General features: G+C 40.4%; 1 pseudogene; it reads right to left on the bottom strand.

Moving 5' to 3' along the window:
* LOC133889387 (probable protein transport Sec1a) overlaps nucleotides 1–16,415 on the bottom strand; it is a 120,566-nt pseudogene extending 104,151 nt beyond the window's left edge.
* Between the last annotated feature and the right edge of the window lie 1,059 nt (nucleotides 16,416–17,474).

The following is a 17,474-nucleotide window of genomic DNA, read 5'->3' as shown; positions in this document are numbered from 1 at the left end:
GTTTATTCTAATGTACTCACCAGATGATCCGGTGCTTGTACTATTGTTATCACCGGATCATCTGGTGTTCACAGTTTTTTTTGAGTTGTTGGGGTAATGGCTAATTGGTAGGTTTGAGACTATAAATATCCCTCTACTTAGTCATTTGAAGGTGTGACATGCTGCTAGAGTCCAGATAATCCCATATACACTTGAGAAGACATCCAAGTCACAAAAGTGCCTAAAGTGTTCATCCAAGGAAATTTAGCACAACATTAGAGAGTGATTAGTGCTATTAGGCCTAGAGAGAAGTGTTGCTATGTGCTGCAACCTAGAGAGTGGATTAAGGAGTGATCCAACCATGTACCAAGAGGTACGCTGGCGTCTTGGAGCCTTTGTGACTCACCGGTAACTTGTTGACTCTCCGACTTGGTGTGGAGTGACAGTAAGAAGATTGTGCAAGGACGCCGAGGCACTTATCTTTGTGACTAAAGCTCCAAAGTGAAGACAATGCATAAGTATCCGGAAGAGAGGTTAGTGGTGAGACCTTGCTTTGGTGGCTTGGTTGCTCATCGTGCTTGAGATCTTGTCTTAGTGACTTGGTAGCTCAAGAGCTATAACCGGAAGAGACATGGCGACTAGAAGCATATTCTTTGTGGAGCTCTAACGTGGACTAGAGGCAGCTCGTGTGCCATCGATACCATGAGATAAAAATCCCTTGTGCCAAGTTTTTCTCTCTATCTTATTTACATTTTCACATTTACATCATTGCAATTTACCTTGCTAGAGTTGGTTGCAATTCTCTTGAGCAGTAAAGTAGATACACTAGATAAACCTAGCGCATATTTAGATAGAAATTGAGAGAGTTTTATCTTGTAAAGTTTTTGGAGCCTTTAGTTTCTAAGTGTCCTAATTCACTCCCTCTTATTATGTCACCGTTCCTCATACCTATTCGGGCCACATATCCTCAAATGGGATTAGGACATATCTTTGCCTATGTAGAAATTAGCTAGGATCCGCTATGTGAAAAACAAACAAAGGAGACACGGAATTAATGATGGATCGTAATATGACCCGTCACTTATGTTAAAAGTGACGGGTCATAGTTGTGACCCATTATTGATGAATCGTCACAATGAGGGTCATTCTAGGCCAGTCATAAGTGACGGGTCAAGTTGTAACCCGTCACTTATGACTCTTCATCTGACGGGTCATCCTAAGCCAGTCATAAGTGATAAGTCAAGTTGTGACCCGTCACTAATGATTAACTGATCAGTGACGGGTCATCCAAGAGAGTCATTAGTGATGGGTCAAGTTTTGATCCATCACTAATGACAAGTTGACCCGTGAGAACAGATGAAAGAATCTTAATTAGTCAATCATTAGATGTATTAGTCAATCAGTTTGATGAAATATTAGATGTATTAGCCCATCAACTCTTTAGTTTTTTTGGGTAGTTGTGACATGTCTAATATATCATTCGTAATGTATCAATTATAAATCTAGCTAGTATTAGTTATAATAATAACTATATAATTCTTGTATCCCATAGTAAAATTTGCATTTATTTGCAAACTATAAAATGTGTAGTAAAATAGTAAAAGCAAATATTATTTATCTAAAGCAATTTGATTTATAGTAGTGTATTCACAAATATTTTTTATTTTTATTTTATTTTTCACTTATTTTTTCTCACTTACAAATATTAGAATAGGAACCATTGTATATTTCTGCTCAAGTTTGGTGTAAGGGATGATGGCTATGGACACAAACACATGTTCGAAAATGGTGTAGAAACTTTTGAGGGAAATAACTCAATCTTCCAAGACATTTTTGGCCTCGAAAAATTTGCCGAACCTAACAAAGTGGGGAGAAATGGATGTAACTTTTTCTGTAGATATCTATAGAATCTAAAAAACGTTGAAATCAGAGTCTGTATGCAAAAGTTACGCCCGTTTAACCGAAGACACTCCGGATCAACTGATTTGTGTGTCTATTGTACAAAGCTCAAAGTGATGGGAACTGTGACCCATCCCTTATGACCTTTGGTAAAAAGGTTAAAAGGATAAAATATCCTGCTCCCTTCAGAACGCAAGTGTGGATGAAGTGGTAAGGCGGAGACGCGCGCGAGGGTAGGTCATGAGTTCGATTTCCACGGTGCAAATATTATGAAAACAACTTGAAAAATAGAAAAGGACACATGGCGAGTGTGATGGCTCTGTGTTGGGTTGGCTCAGGTGAAAAATATTTTTTTGACCTTTTTCGTATCTAAGAAACACGAAACCATTCATCAATTATAAGTGACGGGTCATAACTGTGACACGTCACTTATGACTTGTAATAAGTGACGGATCATAGTTATGACCCGTCACTTACAAAGGTTATAAGTGACAGGTTAAGTTTGGACCCGTCACCAATGACCTTATTTGTGAAGGGTCCTTACCCGTCACTTATGATTGATCATTAGTGACGTGTTTGGGGTGACGGGTCTCGTACTCGTCACCCATGACAATTATGACCCGTCACTTTTATGCTTTTTCACATAGTGATCTTTCGCCTTAGATAAGAAATTTACTTGAATCTACTCTTAATTTAGTTAAATGTAGTTAGAATTTTTATACTTATTCAATGTATGTACTCTGTTGTTTCTATTAACAATGAATATTGTTTTAATTTTTAGATGGTGTATCGAAGTTGGATGTACCTTGATTGTCGTACTTGTAATGAGTACATGAGCGGGGTGATGTCTTTCATGAGTGCCGCGGTGGCAGATATGGAAGATCTGGGTAAAACGACAATGTGGTATCCATGCTATGATTGCAAGAATGAGAAGATGTTCCCAAAACCTGATAATGTGTATGAACATTTTTTAAGGCGTGGATTGAAAGAGAGATATCACATTTGGAAGAAACAAAGCGAGGAAGACCTTAACGAAGGGAGATGGATCAGGTCCTTTCTGTAGGATCAAGGATACTGACTAGAGGGGGGGGGGTGTGAATAGACGGTTTTAAAACTAATTGCAAAGCGATCAAGGAAAACTTGCGGAATAAAACTTATGATCACTAAACCAATATAAAAGACAACTAGAGCTATGTTGAGGTTTGCAATCCTAGGGTGACATGCAAGAATTTAATAGACTAGGTAGGTAAATTGCATGAAGGTAAAAGGCTCAACAATAAAGTAAATTGCTCAAAGATGATACAAGAGAATTTTCCCGTGGTATCAGTGATTTGCCGATCACCCCTAATCCACGTTGAGGTGAGTTTGAGCTTCAATCCGCTTCTTTATCAAGTATCCAATTCTCTCACGAGAAAGGGCTCACACCGAGCAACTTGACCTTAAGCCAGAATTGAACAAGAACTACTCAATACCTCGATTTCACTAACGATGCACTTCGCCACTCCGGCAAGGCGTGCTCAATCGTCTCACAATCACCACCGCGACTCCTTCACAATCTTCTTGAAGGGCTCGATGGTGCCACAACCTCCAAGCCATCTAGGAGGCGGCAACCTCCAAGAGTAAAAAGCCGATGACACTTGCTTGAAGGATTACTAGTGCCTAATTGCTCAAACTCTTGAAATTATGCACTAGCTGCTCTCAAACCTCTGAAAGATGCAACACTAAACCAAGATAGGGAGAGAAGGAAGGCAAGAGCTCCAAGTATGTGTATTGAATAGCTAGAGTGCGAGAGCAAGCACAAGGGGACCAACCAAGGCTCTATTTATGCCCCTCTCCTTCAATTTTGACCGTTACAGTAGTTCTGACATGCCAGAGCTTATGGCAGTCAGACTGAAAGCAAACCGGCAGTCAGACCGCCCGATTCACCCGCTAGAGACAATGGTAACTATTGACATTAGGGGACTGCTGACGGTCAGACCGCGCTGCCTCTCGGTCAGACTGCCTAGCGCCTAAATTCTCTGTGCCAGGCCGGTTAGACGGGGCCACACGGCCGGTCAGACCGTGACCACAACAAGAGCTATACAACCTTCTTTATACAGCGGTTGGACCACAGAAACCGCCTGGTCAGATCGGCACGATGGAAACGCTGCCTTCGCTATACAGTGGTAAGACCGGCCTAAGGCCTGGTCAGACCGCCAACCATACAGAGGCATTCCAATACAATCCTTTTAAGGGGTTTCTCATTGACTAAACTTTTCATCTCTATATGAATGCAAGTTTGAGCAAATTGGCACTATTAGAACCCTCAACAAAGCACACATCAACCCCTCTTAATAGTACAATGTTTATCCTATAAATCCAATCAGTTTCTTCTCTAACCCCTTTGACCGGCAAAAACAAAAAAAATACCCTATGTTATACCTTTGCCTTGAGCTAGCCTTTTCATGCTTTCCACACATGCATTCTTTTAGCTCCGCAATATCTTCGTGACTAACCTTTTCACAACTCAATCAAACGAGTTAGTCCACAAAGACATATTGTCATTAATTACCATAACACGAATTAGGGGCCTAGATGCTTTCAATCTCTCCCTTTTTGGTAATTGATGACAATAACACAAAGAAGTGACGTGAGTAAGGTTTTGAACCCACTTTTAGCACAAGGAGAAAAGAAGACTCGAAAGTGACTTTTCATATCAAGAATTTCAAAGATATGAATTTTAAAGGAATTACATGCTATTTAAAACTCGTGTAAGGTAAGCTCCCCCTACATATGTGCCCATATGATTAAGAAGATGATAAAAGGCACAAAATATAGATCTGAATGAAATTTTGGTGGAGTTTACCTTACTTTCTTGGATCTGAGGAAGAGAATATAACAAAGATATTTCCAATATAAACATATCATCAAAGTATTTTCCTCAAGATAACCAACAAATTTAGCACATATAAAGATTGTGATGCATATAAAGATACACAAATAAACTTAGTTCATCACATATTACAATAATTAAACATAGTGCTTCAAAAGTATTCATGCAACCAAAATATAAATATGCAACATGCAAGACATAGTCCATCACACATACACCTTTATGCATGGATAAAGGGATATAAAGAGATCTTTTACTTCTTCACATCTTCTTTTACTTCTTCACATCTTCTCCCCCTTTGGCATCAAATACCAAAAAGAGCTAGTCATCCTGTGGAGGAGGTGGAGGAGGCCTCGGATAGATATTATAGAAATGCTCGGAGAATGTGTCGAAGTGACTGGAGAAGTTGTTAAACTGTTGTTGCAGAATATTCTGTCCAAGAGATAAACTGTTGAACATTCCATGCAACTCTTGGTTTTGAGTATTTAGTGCTGCAATGTCTTCACGTGCAAGGGTTATAGCATTTTGAGTGGCCTGAATGACTGGCTGATAGAAGGATGGAGGAGGATTAGCCTGAAAAGCTGTGAACTGCTGCTGAAGGCCTGTAAACTGCTACTGAATAGAAGCCATGTAGGGATCAAACTACCCTGCTGGAGGTGCCCAATGTGGAGGAACTACCTCTAGAGCTACCTGTGCTGGAGGAGGGACATAATGCTGAGGCTCATCACCTTGTCCTCCCTGAGCTGCACCCTTACCTTCTAGACCTTTGCGTAGGATACTTGGATTCACCTTGAAAGGCTGATATCTCGGATGCTTGCAATTACAAGATGATTGCCGAAAGTTTGTCTTCATGAGCACAAGTGACATAATATATGGAGAAAAATAAAGATTTGGCAAAATGCTCACAGTGACATAATTAATTTCCTTCAAATGAACTTGATAACATCAATTTGGCGTCTATTCATAATATGATGGATGATATTCCAATAGACATCCCGAATAGCGTCATTGTTTCCACTCTTAGGGGCAAAGGTGGCTCTTACAATCGGCAGGCAACACTTCCAGACCTGTCACTGTTCCAAGAGTAACTCTAGGAACAACCTCTGCTGGTTCATAGAAAGAACTCCACACATTTTCAGCCAAATGTTCTTTATCATGCACATTGATGGATCCATAAACATCATTAAAAGGAATTCTAATAGCATTGGCAAAATCCATAAAAGAAGCCTCATACCTCCTAGTCTCAGTCATCCACTCAATTCTCCTATTTTCATGAGATATTTTGACAGTGGCATAGAATTGTCCAATGACTCCCTCATCCCAATCACATTTGAGATTCATAAATTCATAAAGACCTAGCACTTGAAAGATATCAGCTAAGTCAGTCATGCTAGGTTGATTTCTTAAATAAGCCCAATCAATCCATTTGTGCTTAAATATTGGCTTGTTCACAATATGACCAAAGAATGCATCTTGCTGTATCATAGTATGAAAGTTGTAGTCCAAGATTTTCTATGACCAGTGTATGCATGAAAACTAAATTCATCATGTTCATCACTAGCATTTTCAATCATATCATCATCACCAAAGTTATCAGCATAAGACGATGCTTCCTCACCAAATGTGCCTTGAGAAGGCATCCAATCTGATCCCTGATCATCATCATCATCAGAATCCGAGTTTACATGTCTCCTTCTTGATTTACTGGCCAATGCCTTGTTCCACCTATTTACAAAGCCACTTCCACCTCCACTGAGCATATAACATATCACAATGCATTAGATAAAAGAAATTAAATTAATACATGCTGAAATAGAGAGTAATTGGCCATTTTTCTTGCTGGCGGTCAGACCGAAATACACCTCGCGGTCTGACCGTGAGCTTATGAACAGCCCCCTTTTGGTGGAAATCGATGAGATTTGAAGCAATTGGTGATTTCAACCAACCAAAACATGAGAATACCATAGAGTAGACACTAGCAACATATCTCCTCAAATTTATCTTCAAATCCATGCCTCAAAAGATGAATCCCCATTCTCAAACCCTAGGCACCAAAAACCTTTGAAATCCATGAAAAAGGAGAGGGATTAGAGAAAATAACGAGAAGCCATGAGAGAGAAGTCCGCGGTTAGACCAGAGAACCTCACGGTTAGACCGGGAACCAAAGATTTAGGGTTTCTTGAGACTTCACCTTGTGAGCTTTTGTGTTGGAGAGAGAGAGAGAGAGAGAGAGAGAGAGAGAGAGAGAGAGAGAGAGAGAGAGAGAGAAGTGCTCGGTTGGAGAAGAACGAGATGAGGATGAAAGAGTTGGGCTCGGTCAGACTTATCCTGTTGTGGCGGTCAGACCGGAGTGTGGCTCAGTCAGATTGTGGTGGCGTAGAAGCTTTTGAGCCCTGGCAGTCAGACCGAGAGCATCCCGACGGTCTGACCGCTGTAACATGCCTTTTTCTGATTTTTGAGATATAAGCTTGGAAACAAAAAGCGAGCTGGCATATTACCTTTCAAGATGATATATGTGATATAACCATATGCATAAAGACGTAAATATATTCATGGAGATATAAACTTGAATTTAAATGAACAACAAATTAGCATATATAAAAGGGAATAAATATGGACAAAAAAGCATGTAAGGCATTGTAAAAGATATTAGAACATGTAAATGCATAAACAACATGTGTCCAATGTTTCAAGCAACATTTGAGAAGTCGATGACATTAAGCTCATTTCGCAATTTGCAAAAACGACTCTCATCTAGAGGTTTGGTAAACATATCTGCTAATTGGTCTTTGGTCCGAACACTGTCTACTAGGATATCGCCTTTGCTTACATGATCTCTAAGAAAATGATGGCGAATATCTATATGCTTGGTTCTAGAGTGTTGGACTGGATTTGTGGCTATTTTCACGGCACTCTCATTATCACACAAAAGAGGCACTATTTTGAAAACAACACCATAATCTAGCAAAGTTTGCCTCATCCATAGCAATTGAGCATAACAACTACCCGCGGAAATATATTCTGCTTCGGTGGAAGAAAGTGCTACGGAGTTTTGTTTCTTGGATGACCATGAAACTAGCGATCTACCAAGGAATTGGCAACTACCGGAGGTGCTCTTTCTATCAACTTTGCAACCCACATAATCGGAATCCGAATATCCGATTAGCTCAAACTTAGCACCTTTAGGATACCAAAGCCCTATACTAGGAGAAAATTTTAAATATCTCAAAATGCGCTTAACGGCCATCAAATGACATTCTTTAGGGGATGCTTGAAACCTTGCACACATGAAAACACTAAACATGATATTGGGCCTAGATGTTGTAAGATAAAGCAAGCTACCTATCATTGATTTATAAAGCTTTAAATCTACCGATTTACCTCCCTCATCAAGATCAAGATGACCATTTGTTGCCATAGGAGTCTTGATAGGCTTCGCATCTTCCATACCAAACTTCTTCAATAAATCCTTCAAATATTTTGATTGACTAAAAAAAGTCCCATCTTTGAGTTACTTGATTTGTAGTCCGAGAAAGAAACTCAATTCACCAATCATGGACATCTCAAATTCTCTTGACATCATTTCTCCAAATTCCTCACAAAAATCTTTGTTAGTGGATCTAAATATAATGTCATCAACATAAATTTGATAAACAAAGAAATCATTGCCAATTGATTTAGTGAACAAAGTAGCGACAAAGTTTCTCAATATTGAAAACCTTTGAAACAAGAAAATCTCTAAGTCTCTCATACCACGCACATGGAGTTTGTTTAAGGCCATAGAGAGCTTTAGAGAGTTTATAAACATGATTAGGTTTCTTAGGATCTTCAAAACTGGGAGGTTGTTCAACAAATACAAGTTCACTAATTCTACCATTCAAAATGGCACTTTTATCATCCATTTGATATAACTTGATATTATGAGATGACGCAAAAGCAAGTAAAATTCTAATAGCCTCAAGTCTAGCTACGGGAGCAAAAGTTTCTTTGAAATCCAAACCTTCGACTCGAGTATATCCTTGTGAAACCAATCTTGCTTTGTTTCTCACAACAATTCCCTCTCCATCTTGCTTATTCCGAAAAACCCATTTAGTGCCAATAACATTATGATCCCTTGGTCTCTCCACTAATTCTCATACATCATTGCGGGTGAAATTATTTAATTCCTCATGCATTGCATTCACCCAATCCAAACCACTTAGAGCTTCTTCTACATGGTTAGGTTCAATAAAGGAAACAAAAGAATAGTGTTCACAAAATGAGGCAATGTGAGAACGAGTTTGAACACCCTTACTAAGATCACCAATAATTTGATCAATGGGATGATCTTTGGAAATAGTATGATGAACCCTTGGATGAACTACTGGCTCTTGAGATGGAGTTGATGAAGTGGTAGCTTGTTGTAATTGATCATCCAAGTCTTCCACATTTTGAACTTGAGCTTGATCATTTGTAGTAGAAGAAGATGGAATAGCTTGAATAGAAATAGATGGATCATCCTCTTATTCATCTTCTTCTTTTGGCTTGATGTCACCAATGGACATATTTTTGATAGCACTTCTCAAGCCTTCATTACCTACATCATCCAAATTTTCTTGCTCTTCTTGAGAGCCATTAGTTTCATCAAATTCAACATCGTGTGTCTCTTCAACCAAACCGAATTTTGGTTATAGACACGATAAGCTTTACTATTAGAAGAATAAATAAGTAAGAAACCTTCATCACATTTTTTTTTGAAATTTTGATAAACGAGCACCTTTCTTTAGAATATAGCACTTGTATCCGAATACCCGAAAATATGAAATATTTGGCTTCCTTCCAATAAGAAGTTCATATGGAGTCTTCTTCAATAACCGGTGATAATATAATCGATTAGATGAATGGCAAGCCGTATTAATAGCTTCGGCCCAAAAATTGCCGGAAACATTATATTTCGAAAGCATTGACCTTGCCATATCAATGAGAGTCCGATTCTTCCTTTCAACTACTCCATTTTGCTCCGAAGTGTATTTAGCCGAGAATTCATGTTTGATACCCTTATCATCACAAAAATCCTCAACCTTTTTGTTCTTGAATTCAGAACCATTATCACTTCTCACTTTCCTGGCCTTTAACTCAAACTCATTTTCGGCCCTTTTTGTAAAACTTTTGAAGATGTTAAATACAACGGACTTATCATGCAAAAAGAATACCCAAGTATATCGAGAGAAGTCATCGACAATGACAAGACAAAGCTACTACCTCCAATACTTACATATGTAGTAGGACCAAATAAATCCATATGCAATAATTCCAATTGTCTTGTGGTTGACATAGAGCTCTTGTAAGGATGAGAATTTCCTACTTGTTTTTCAGCTTGACAAGCACTATATAGCTTGTTCTTTTCAAATTTCACATCCTTTTAATCAACTACAAGATCATGCTTCAACAAATGGTTTAGTTGATTCATACCAACATGACCAAGACTTCTATGCCAAAGCCATCCTTTATATGTTTTTGTAAACAAACATGTACTAAGGCTTGCATCATTAGAAGAGAAATCAACTAAATAAAGATTACCATATCTAAACCCTTTGAAAATAACACTATTATCCTTCTTGCTAGATATGATCACATCATTTGGAGAAAATATGCATGTAAGATCAAGATCACATAGTTGAGCAAGGGATAGTAAGTTGAAATTCAAAGATTCATCTAGTAAGACATTTGAGATAGACAAATCATTTGAGATAGCAATTTTACCTAACCCTTTTACCTTTCCTTTGCTATTATCTACAAATGTGATTTTGTCATACTCCGATCCATCATTGCTCATAGAAGAGAACATCCTTTAATTTACGGTAATGTGTTGAGTGCAACCACTATCTAGCACTCAATGCCCACCACCGGACTTGTAGTTCACCTACAAAACAAAGTTAAACTCTTTTAGGTACCCAAACTTGTTATGGTCCTTGATGTTAGTCACCAAGGCTTTGGGCACCCAAATGGCTTTCTTTTAAGCACCAATTATAGGGGTGCCAATAAATCTAGCTTGAACAATGCCATTAGAACTTCTCTTAAGAACATAGTATGAATCAAAAGAAGCATATAAATTATCCTTAACATTTTTGCACTCTTTTTCAACATGCCCAGTTTTCTTGCACTTCATGCAATAACTGCTACCTTTCACAAAAATAGTTTTGTGATGCACAATTGCTTTCGTATCCTTCTTGGGAATATACCCAAGGCCTTCCTTATTTATGGAGAACCTTTGACTATCCAAAATTTGTCTAATTTTGGATTCTCCAACATAACATCTTGCAAGATCCTGAGTTAGCTTTTCAACCTTTTCTTTCAACATGATATTCTCATCAATAATCAAAGCATCATTGCAAGATATGACTTTAGGAAAGGTAAGTAAATCATCATGCATGGTAGACGAACTCATACAAGGCAAAGTAGATGCCATCAAAAATATTACAAGATATGCTCATATATACTTTTGTTTTGTTGGTTTCATGAGCAATAAGAGAGTCATAAGCTTCCTTAAGCAACTCATGAGTTTCTTTTACACCCTCATGAGTCATCTTTAGCTCCTCATAGGATTTTTGAAGAGAGGTGTGCCTTCTCTTGAATTCCTTAAACTTAGCTCTTTTTTTGCCCATGATCATCAAAACCATTTATAAGCTCAACAAGATCATCATATGAATATTCATCTTCATCATTTAATACCTTTGAATCACCTTTTGCCATGAGGCAATGTGGAGTGGAGAAGAGTGAATGTGCTTCCTTGATGGAAACACCGGTAAGACCCTTTTGAGATGGCATCTCATCTTTGGAGTCGGAGCTTGAGCTTGCATCCGAGTCCCACTCAACATAGCAAGCTTGTCCATCTTTCTTCTTCTTATAGTATTTCTTGAATACCTTCTTGCCATCACCTTCCTTCTTCTTCTTGGAATGATTTTCTTCCTTGTTCTTGCAATTTGTGGCAATGTGACCCTTTTCACTACATTCAAAGCATCTTCTTTCTTCGAAGGGATTCTCTTTGGATGATTGTCCCTTCTTGTTAAATCCACCTTGATATTTCTTCTTCTTCATGAATCTCTTGAATCTTCTCACAAAGAGAGCTATTTCTTCATCACTTTCATCATCATCATTGCTCTCTTCGTGATCATTCTTGTCTTCTGATGCTTGAGCCTTGAATGCGACATTCTTCTTCTTGGCATCAATAGCATCATCATGAAGATCCTCTTGAGACTTCTTGAAGATGTCATGAGTGAGAATTTCACTCAAAATTTGCATGGGAGTCATCTCCTTCAAGTTGGACCTCACGAGCAATGTAACAATTGTATCATATTTGTTAGGCAAAGCTCTAAGAAACTTGTGACAGAAATCAACATCGGAAACATCCATGCCAAGCCCCTTGAGCTCGTTTATTATGTTGTTTAAACAATTGAACATTTCTTCAATGCTTTCGTTTTGCAACATAGTAAATTTCTCAAGTTACCCTTTATAAACAAAAAGTTTTTAAGCCTTTCCCAAATTTCATGAGCGGTCTCAAACTTGCAAATGCGATTAAACTCGTTAAGATCTAAAGCACCATAAAGAATATTCATAGCTTGAGCATTTGCAAGATTATTCTCCCTATCTACATCGGTAGGATTAGTGGGATCAATAATTGCATAATCCTTGTCCACTATATCCCATAACTTACCACCCATAGTCTTAAGATAAGGGGTCATTCTAGCCTTCCAACAGGTGTAGTTTGACACCTCAAAGAACGGAGGCTTCCCCACATTGATATGAGCGTCACTAGCCATAATCCTACTCCCAGATGGTTAAATCCATGATAAAAAGGAGTCCTATGCTCTGATACCACTTGTAGGATCAAGGATACCGACTAGAGGGGGTGAATAGGTGGTTTTAAAATTAATTGCAAAGCGATCAAGAAAAACTTGCGGAATAAAACTTATGATCACTAAAGAAATATAAAATACAACTAGAGCTATGTTGAGGTTTGTAATCCTAGGGTGACATGCAATAATTTAATAGACTAGGTAGTTAAATTTCATAAATAAATTGCATGAAGGTAAAAGGCTCAACAATAAAGTAAATTGCACAAAGATGACACAAGAGAATTTTTCCTGTGGTATAGGTGATTTGCTGATCACTCCTAATCCACGTTGAGGTGAGTTCGAGCTTCAATCTCCTTCTCTATCAAGTATCCAATTCTCTCACAAGAAAGGGTTCACACCGAGCAACTTGACCTTAAGCCGGAATTGAACAAGAACTACTCAATACCTCGATATCACTAGTGATGCACTTCGCTACTCCGGCAAGGCGTGCTCATACCTCTCACAATCACCACCGTGGCTCCTTCACAATATTCTTGAAGGACTCGATGGTGCCACAACCTCCAAGCCGTCTAGGAGGAGGCAATCTCCAAGAATAGAAAGCTGATGACGCTTGCTTGAAGGATCACTAGTTCCTAATTGCTCAAACTCTTGAAATTATGCACTAGATGCTCTCAAACCTCTCAAAGATGCAACACTAAACCAAGAGAGGGAGAGAAGGAAGACAAGAGCTCCAAGTATTTGTATTGAATAGCTAGAGTGCAAGAGCAAGCACAAGGGGACCAGCCAAGGCTCTATTTATACCCCTCTCCTTCAATTTTGACCGTTATAGTGACACGCCTGCGCTTGTGGTGGTCACACCAAAAGCAAGCCGGCGGTTAGACCGCCTGGTTCACCCGCTATAGACAATGATAACTTTTGACTTCGGGGGACTACTGATGGTCGGACCGCGCTGCCTCTCGGTCGGACCGCGCCACCTCTCGCTACAGACAACAGTAACTTTTGACTTCGGGGGACCGCCTGGCACCTAAACTCTGCGCCAGGCCGGTTAGACCGGGCCACACGACTGGTCAGACTGCGACCACAACAAGAGCTATACAACCTTCTTTATACAGCAGTTGGACCGCAGAAACCGCCTTGTCAGACTGCCACGATGGAAATGCTGCCTTCGCTATACGGCGGTTAGACTGACCTAAGGCCCGGTCAGACCGCCAACCATACAAAGGCATCCCAATACAGTCCTTTTAAGGGGTTTATCACCGACTAAACTTTTCATCTCTATATGAATGCAAGTTTGAGAAAATTGGCACAATTAGAATCCTCAAGAAAGCATACATCAACCCTTCTTAATAGTACAACGTTTATCCTATAAATCCAATCAGTTTCTTCTCTAAACCCCTTTGACTGGCAAAAACAAAAAAACTGCCCTACGTTATACCTTTGCCTTGAGCTAGCCTTTTTATGCTTTCCACACATGCATTCTTCTAGCTCCACAATATTTTCGTGACTAACCTTTTCACAACTCAATCAAACGAGTCAGTTCACAAAGACATATTGTCATTAATTACCAAAACACGAATTAGGGGCCTAGATGCTTTCACTTTTGGATTGTAGTATGGATCAAGGACTCCCGCTAGCCGGTGATATGGATGATTATCTTAGGGACACAAACATATTTGGATTCAATGATGACTATGTGGATTTGGTGGAGATTGTAGACCAAATTGTGCGCGATGCTGAGGGGCATGACGAGTATAGTGACAGTGAGTTTGCCAAATTTTTGAAACTGGTGCAAGACTTGAAGATACAATTTTATCCTGACTATACGGAGAAATACGCGCTGCTGTTTGCGCTGCTTACACTTTCGTAATTGAAGGCAACCCATCGTTGGATTGATAGGAGTTTCAAAGTATTGTTGCATGCTACTAGAGGGGAACAAGGTGCCCAAAACCGTCTATGATGCGAAGAAGATAATTTATCCTTTGGGATTGGAAATAGAAAAATACATGCATGTAAAGAGAATTGTGTCCTATTTTGTGGAGAGTATACAGACCTGAATCAATGTCTTGTTTGTGAAACCCAACGATACAAGCGTAGAAATGACAGTAGCAACATGGAGGAAGACAGCAAGAGAAAATTGTCTCCTAGAAAGGTGACGTGGTATTTCCCTGTAATTACCCGTTTGAAGCATTTGTTTGCGAACGCAAAGGAGTCCCAATTGCTTTGGTGGCACAAGGAGAGTCGTAAGAACGACACAATGATACAACACCCCGCAGAATCTGCTCAGTAGCAAACCATTAATTCCAAATTTGGTTGGTTCGCTTAAGAATTAAGAAATATTAGGTTTGCTATAACCACAGATGACATGAATCATTCGGTAACATGAGTATCTCACATAGCACCTGCCTATTTTACTGTCTATCTACAATTTTTCACCTTGGCTTTGTAAAAAAGGAAATATATTATGTTGTTGACCTTAATTCTTAGTCCGAGGCTACCTAGCAATGATATTGATGTGTACCTCAAGCCTTTGGTGGGTGATCTTAAAAGACTCTGGTCTAAAGGCGTTAAGGTTTGGGATTAGTACAAGCGAGAATACTTCACCCTATATGCTATGTTGTTCATCATCATCAATGATCTACTAGCACTTCGTACCTTATCAGGGCAAAGTAAAAGAAAAGGTAAAGCTTGCCCCAGTACTTAAATGACTCTAGGAGTATGTGACGTAATTAGTGATGGGCATTCTTCAGAACCCATCACTAATGAGGGCCTTTATTGTAACATCATAGTTTTTATAGCAATAAACAAAATTTCAAAATCTTTTCAAAAAATCAGTTCAAAATTATCTCAAAATATGTTCAAATCAATTTCTGAAAAATCTAGAACCTTTCCATCTTTTCCTACACAAAATCGATCCCTCTTTTCCTTTTATCCCAGCCCGGCTTCCCTTTCTCTTTTCTCTCTTGGCCTGACCTCCTTTCTTTCGGCCTGTCTCCCCTCTCTCTCTCTCTTTTCTTTCCCTCTCTAGGCAACTCTCTTTCCTTGGCCCAGCTCGCCTCTCTCCCTTCTTCCCTTCTCTCCTGTACTGTGCGCCAGTCCAGCCCACGCTGCTCCTTCTCCTTCCTCACGCTCGCGCTCGCGCCAGAGCTCACGTGCGCCCGAGCACGCGCGGTGGACCCGCCACCGCTTAACTCCGCTCTCGTGCCACATGACGTATGCTCTCACCATCATGCCCCCTCTAACCCTTCCCTCTCTGCTAGTCATTGCGCATAGAGCTGGCGGCTACCGCAGGATAAGGCCGATCGCCAGTCGTTTCCATCCACCGCCATGTCACTCTCTCTTTGCCTATCTCTCCCACTACCACCATACCTGCACGCGCACGTACGAAGCCACTATAGCGAGTTAATCACCGGTAGCCGCATTCACGCCGCCTAAGCTGAGCCACGCCTCACCGTACCCACCTTTACACCGGCGAGCCCTTCCTTCTCCGCCATGGCTTTGTGGATGCCCACGATCTCATAATTGTCGTCGCCTTCCGGAGAACCGTAGAGGCACACCTCCACTGTCCACTCCTCACGTCCTGGATAACTCTGGCGAAGACCGTGGTAGACAGGCGCCTTGGTGTACCCTAGACGCTGCAGCATCTCCACCAGTATCATTGGTGCCTTCCCTGCTTCGAATCCCTTGGAATGGTACAGCTTCTTGCTTCCGTTCTTAGGGATGGTGACTCCACGGCTAGGTCCAGCAGAGGCGTTGGGTGCAAAGGTGGCCGGGGCACGGGGAGGAACATAGCCGCCGGTGGTCTTGCGGGCAGTCTGCTTGACACGAGCCATCTACAGTTTGGAAACAAGAGAGAATCAGAAAACATTTTCAATAAAGCAGTAAAATGAAACTCAAGGGTAAATGAAGATTTTGCAAATATAATTTTTTATAAATTAATCCCTATTACGCGACCATTTCTAGCTAGGCTTGCGACCTACGGTCAACACAGCTCTGATACCACTTCTGTCACACCCGGTTTAAAGACCAAAACCAGATGTAAACTATATGTATGCCAGGATCAGTTATTCATACATATAGCGACTTCATTAGTGTAACAGACACAGTGTTTCTTATTACAACGCTAGAATATTACAAAATGACCACCCACGGGTCTAAAGAAAAGAACACCACAGCGGAAAAAGGGAACGGCACAGCCCCAAACCAACAGGCAGCCGACCGAGAGGTTCCACAAGCCTAGAACTCGGCGCCATCCTCGGGGAAGTCATCCTCAGGAAAATCTTCAAATGCGTCACCTTCTGAAACAGCAAGCGTGAGTATTTCCAATACTCAACAAGTGGGGGAAAACAAATGAATCTACTATGGTGGCTTGAGACAAGGTTTTCCTAATCTAGGGTTTCATTTGCATAAAAGCTGGTTTTTAGCCCTGAACTACGGAAACAAATTTTTATTTTAACCGAGAAAAGATGTACCAAAGGTTTTCTTTAACCTCCGGGAATTCAACCCAATTCCCAGACCAAGAAAAACACCCACCCCGACTAATCATGCAAGGGTCCAGGCTGCTCATAACCGTGAGCACGGCTGAATATTCAGTTTGACACTCTGCAGAGTTTGTGCACTTTACCCACGAGTCGTGATCTTCCCTGTTGCTGGCACCTGATGGTACCTTACACACTTCCGGTGTGTGCGCCAAGAGATCACTACGAGGTGTTTCCAGAGAGTCTCCCAGAATGCACTTGCCCACTGAGGTTTCACCGCCGTACATAAGTGGAGTAACCCTCCACCCCAGAGGCCCCCTCTTGTGCCGGGTAGAATCGGGAAGTAACCCTTCCTTATCTACACATCCGATTGGCTCATACAACCCTGGGAGAACATCTAGTTACTAGGCCAAG

The sequence above is a fragment of the Phragmites australis genome, chromosome 13 (assembly GCF_958298935.1).
Source record: "Phragmites australis chromosome 13, lpPhrAust1.1, whole genome shotgun sequence".
In the NCBI taxonomy this organism is placed as follows: Eukaryota; Viridiplantae; Streptophyta; class Magnoliopsida; order Poales; family Poaceae; genus Phragmites; species Phragmites australis.
This window is presented reverse-complemented; position numbering and strand designations above follow the sequence as displayed.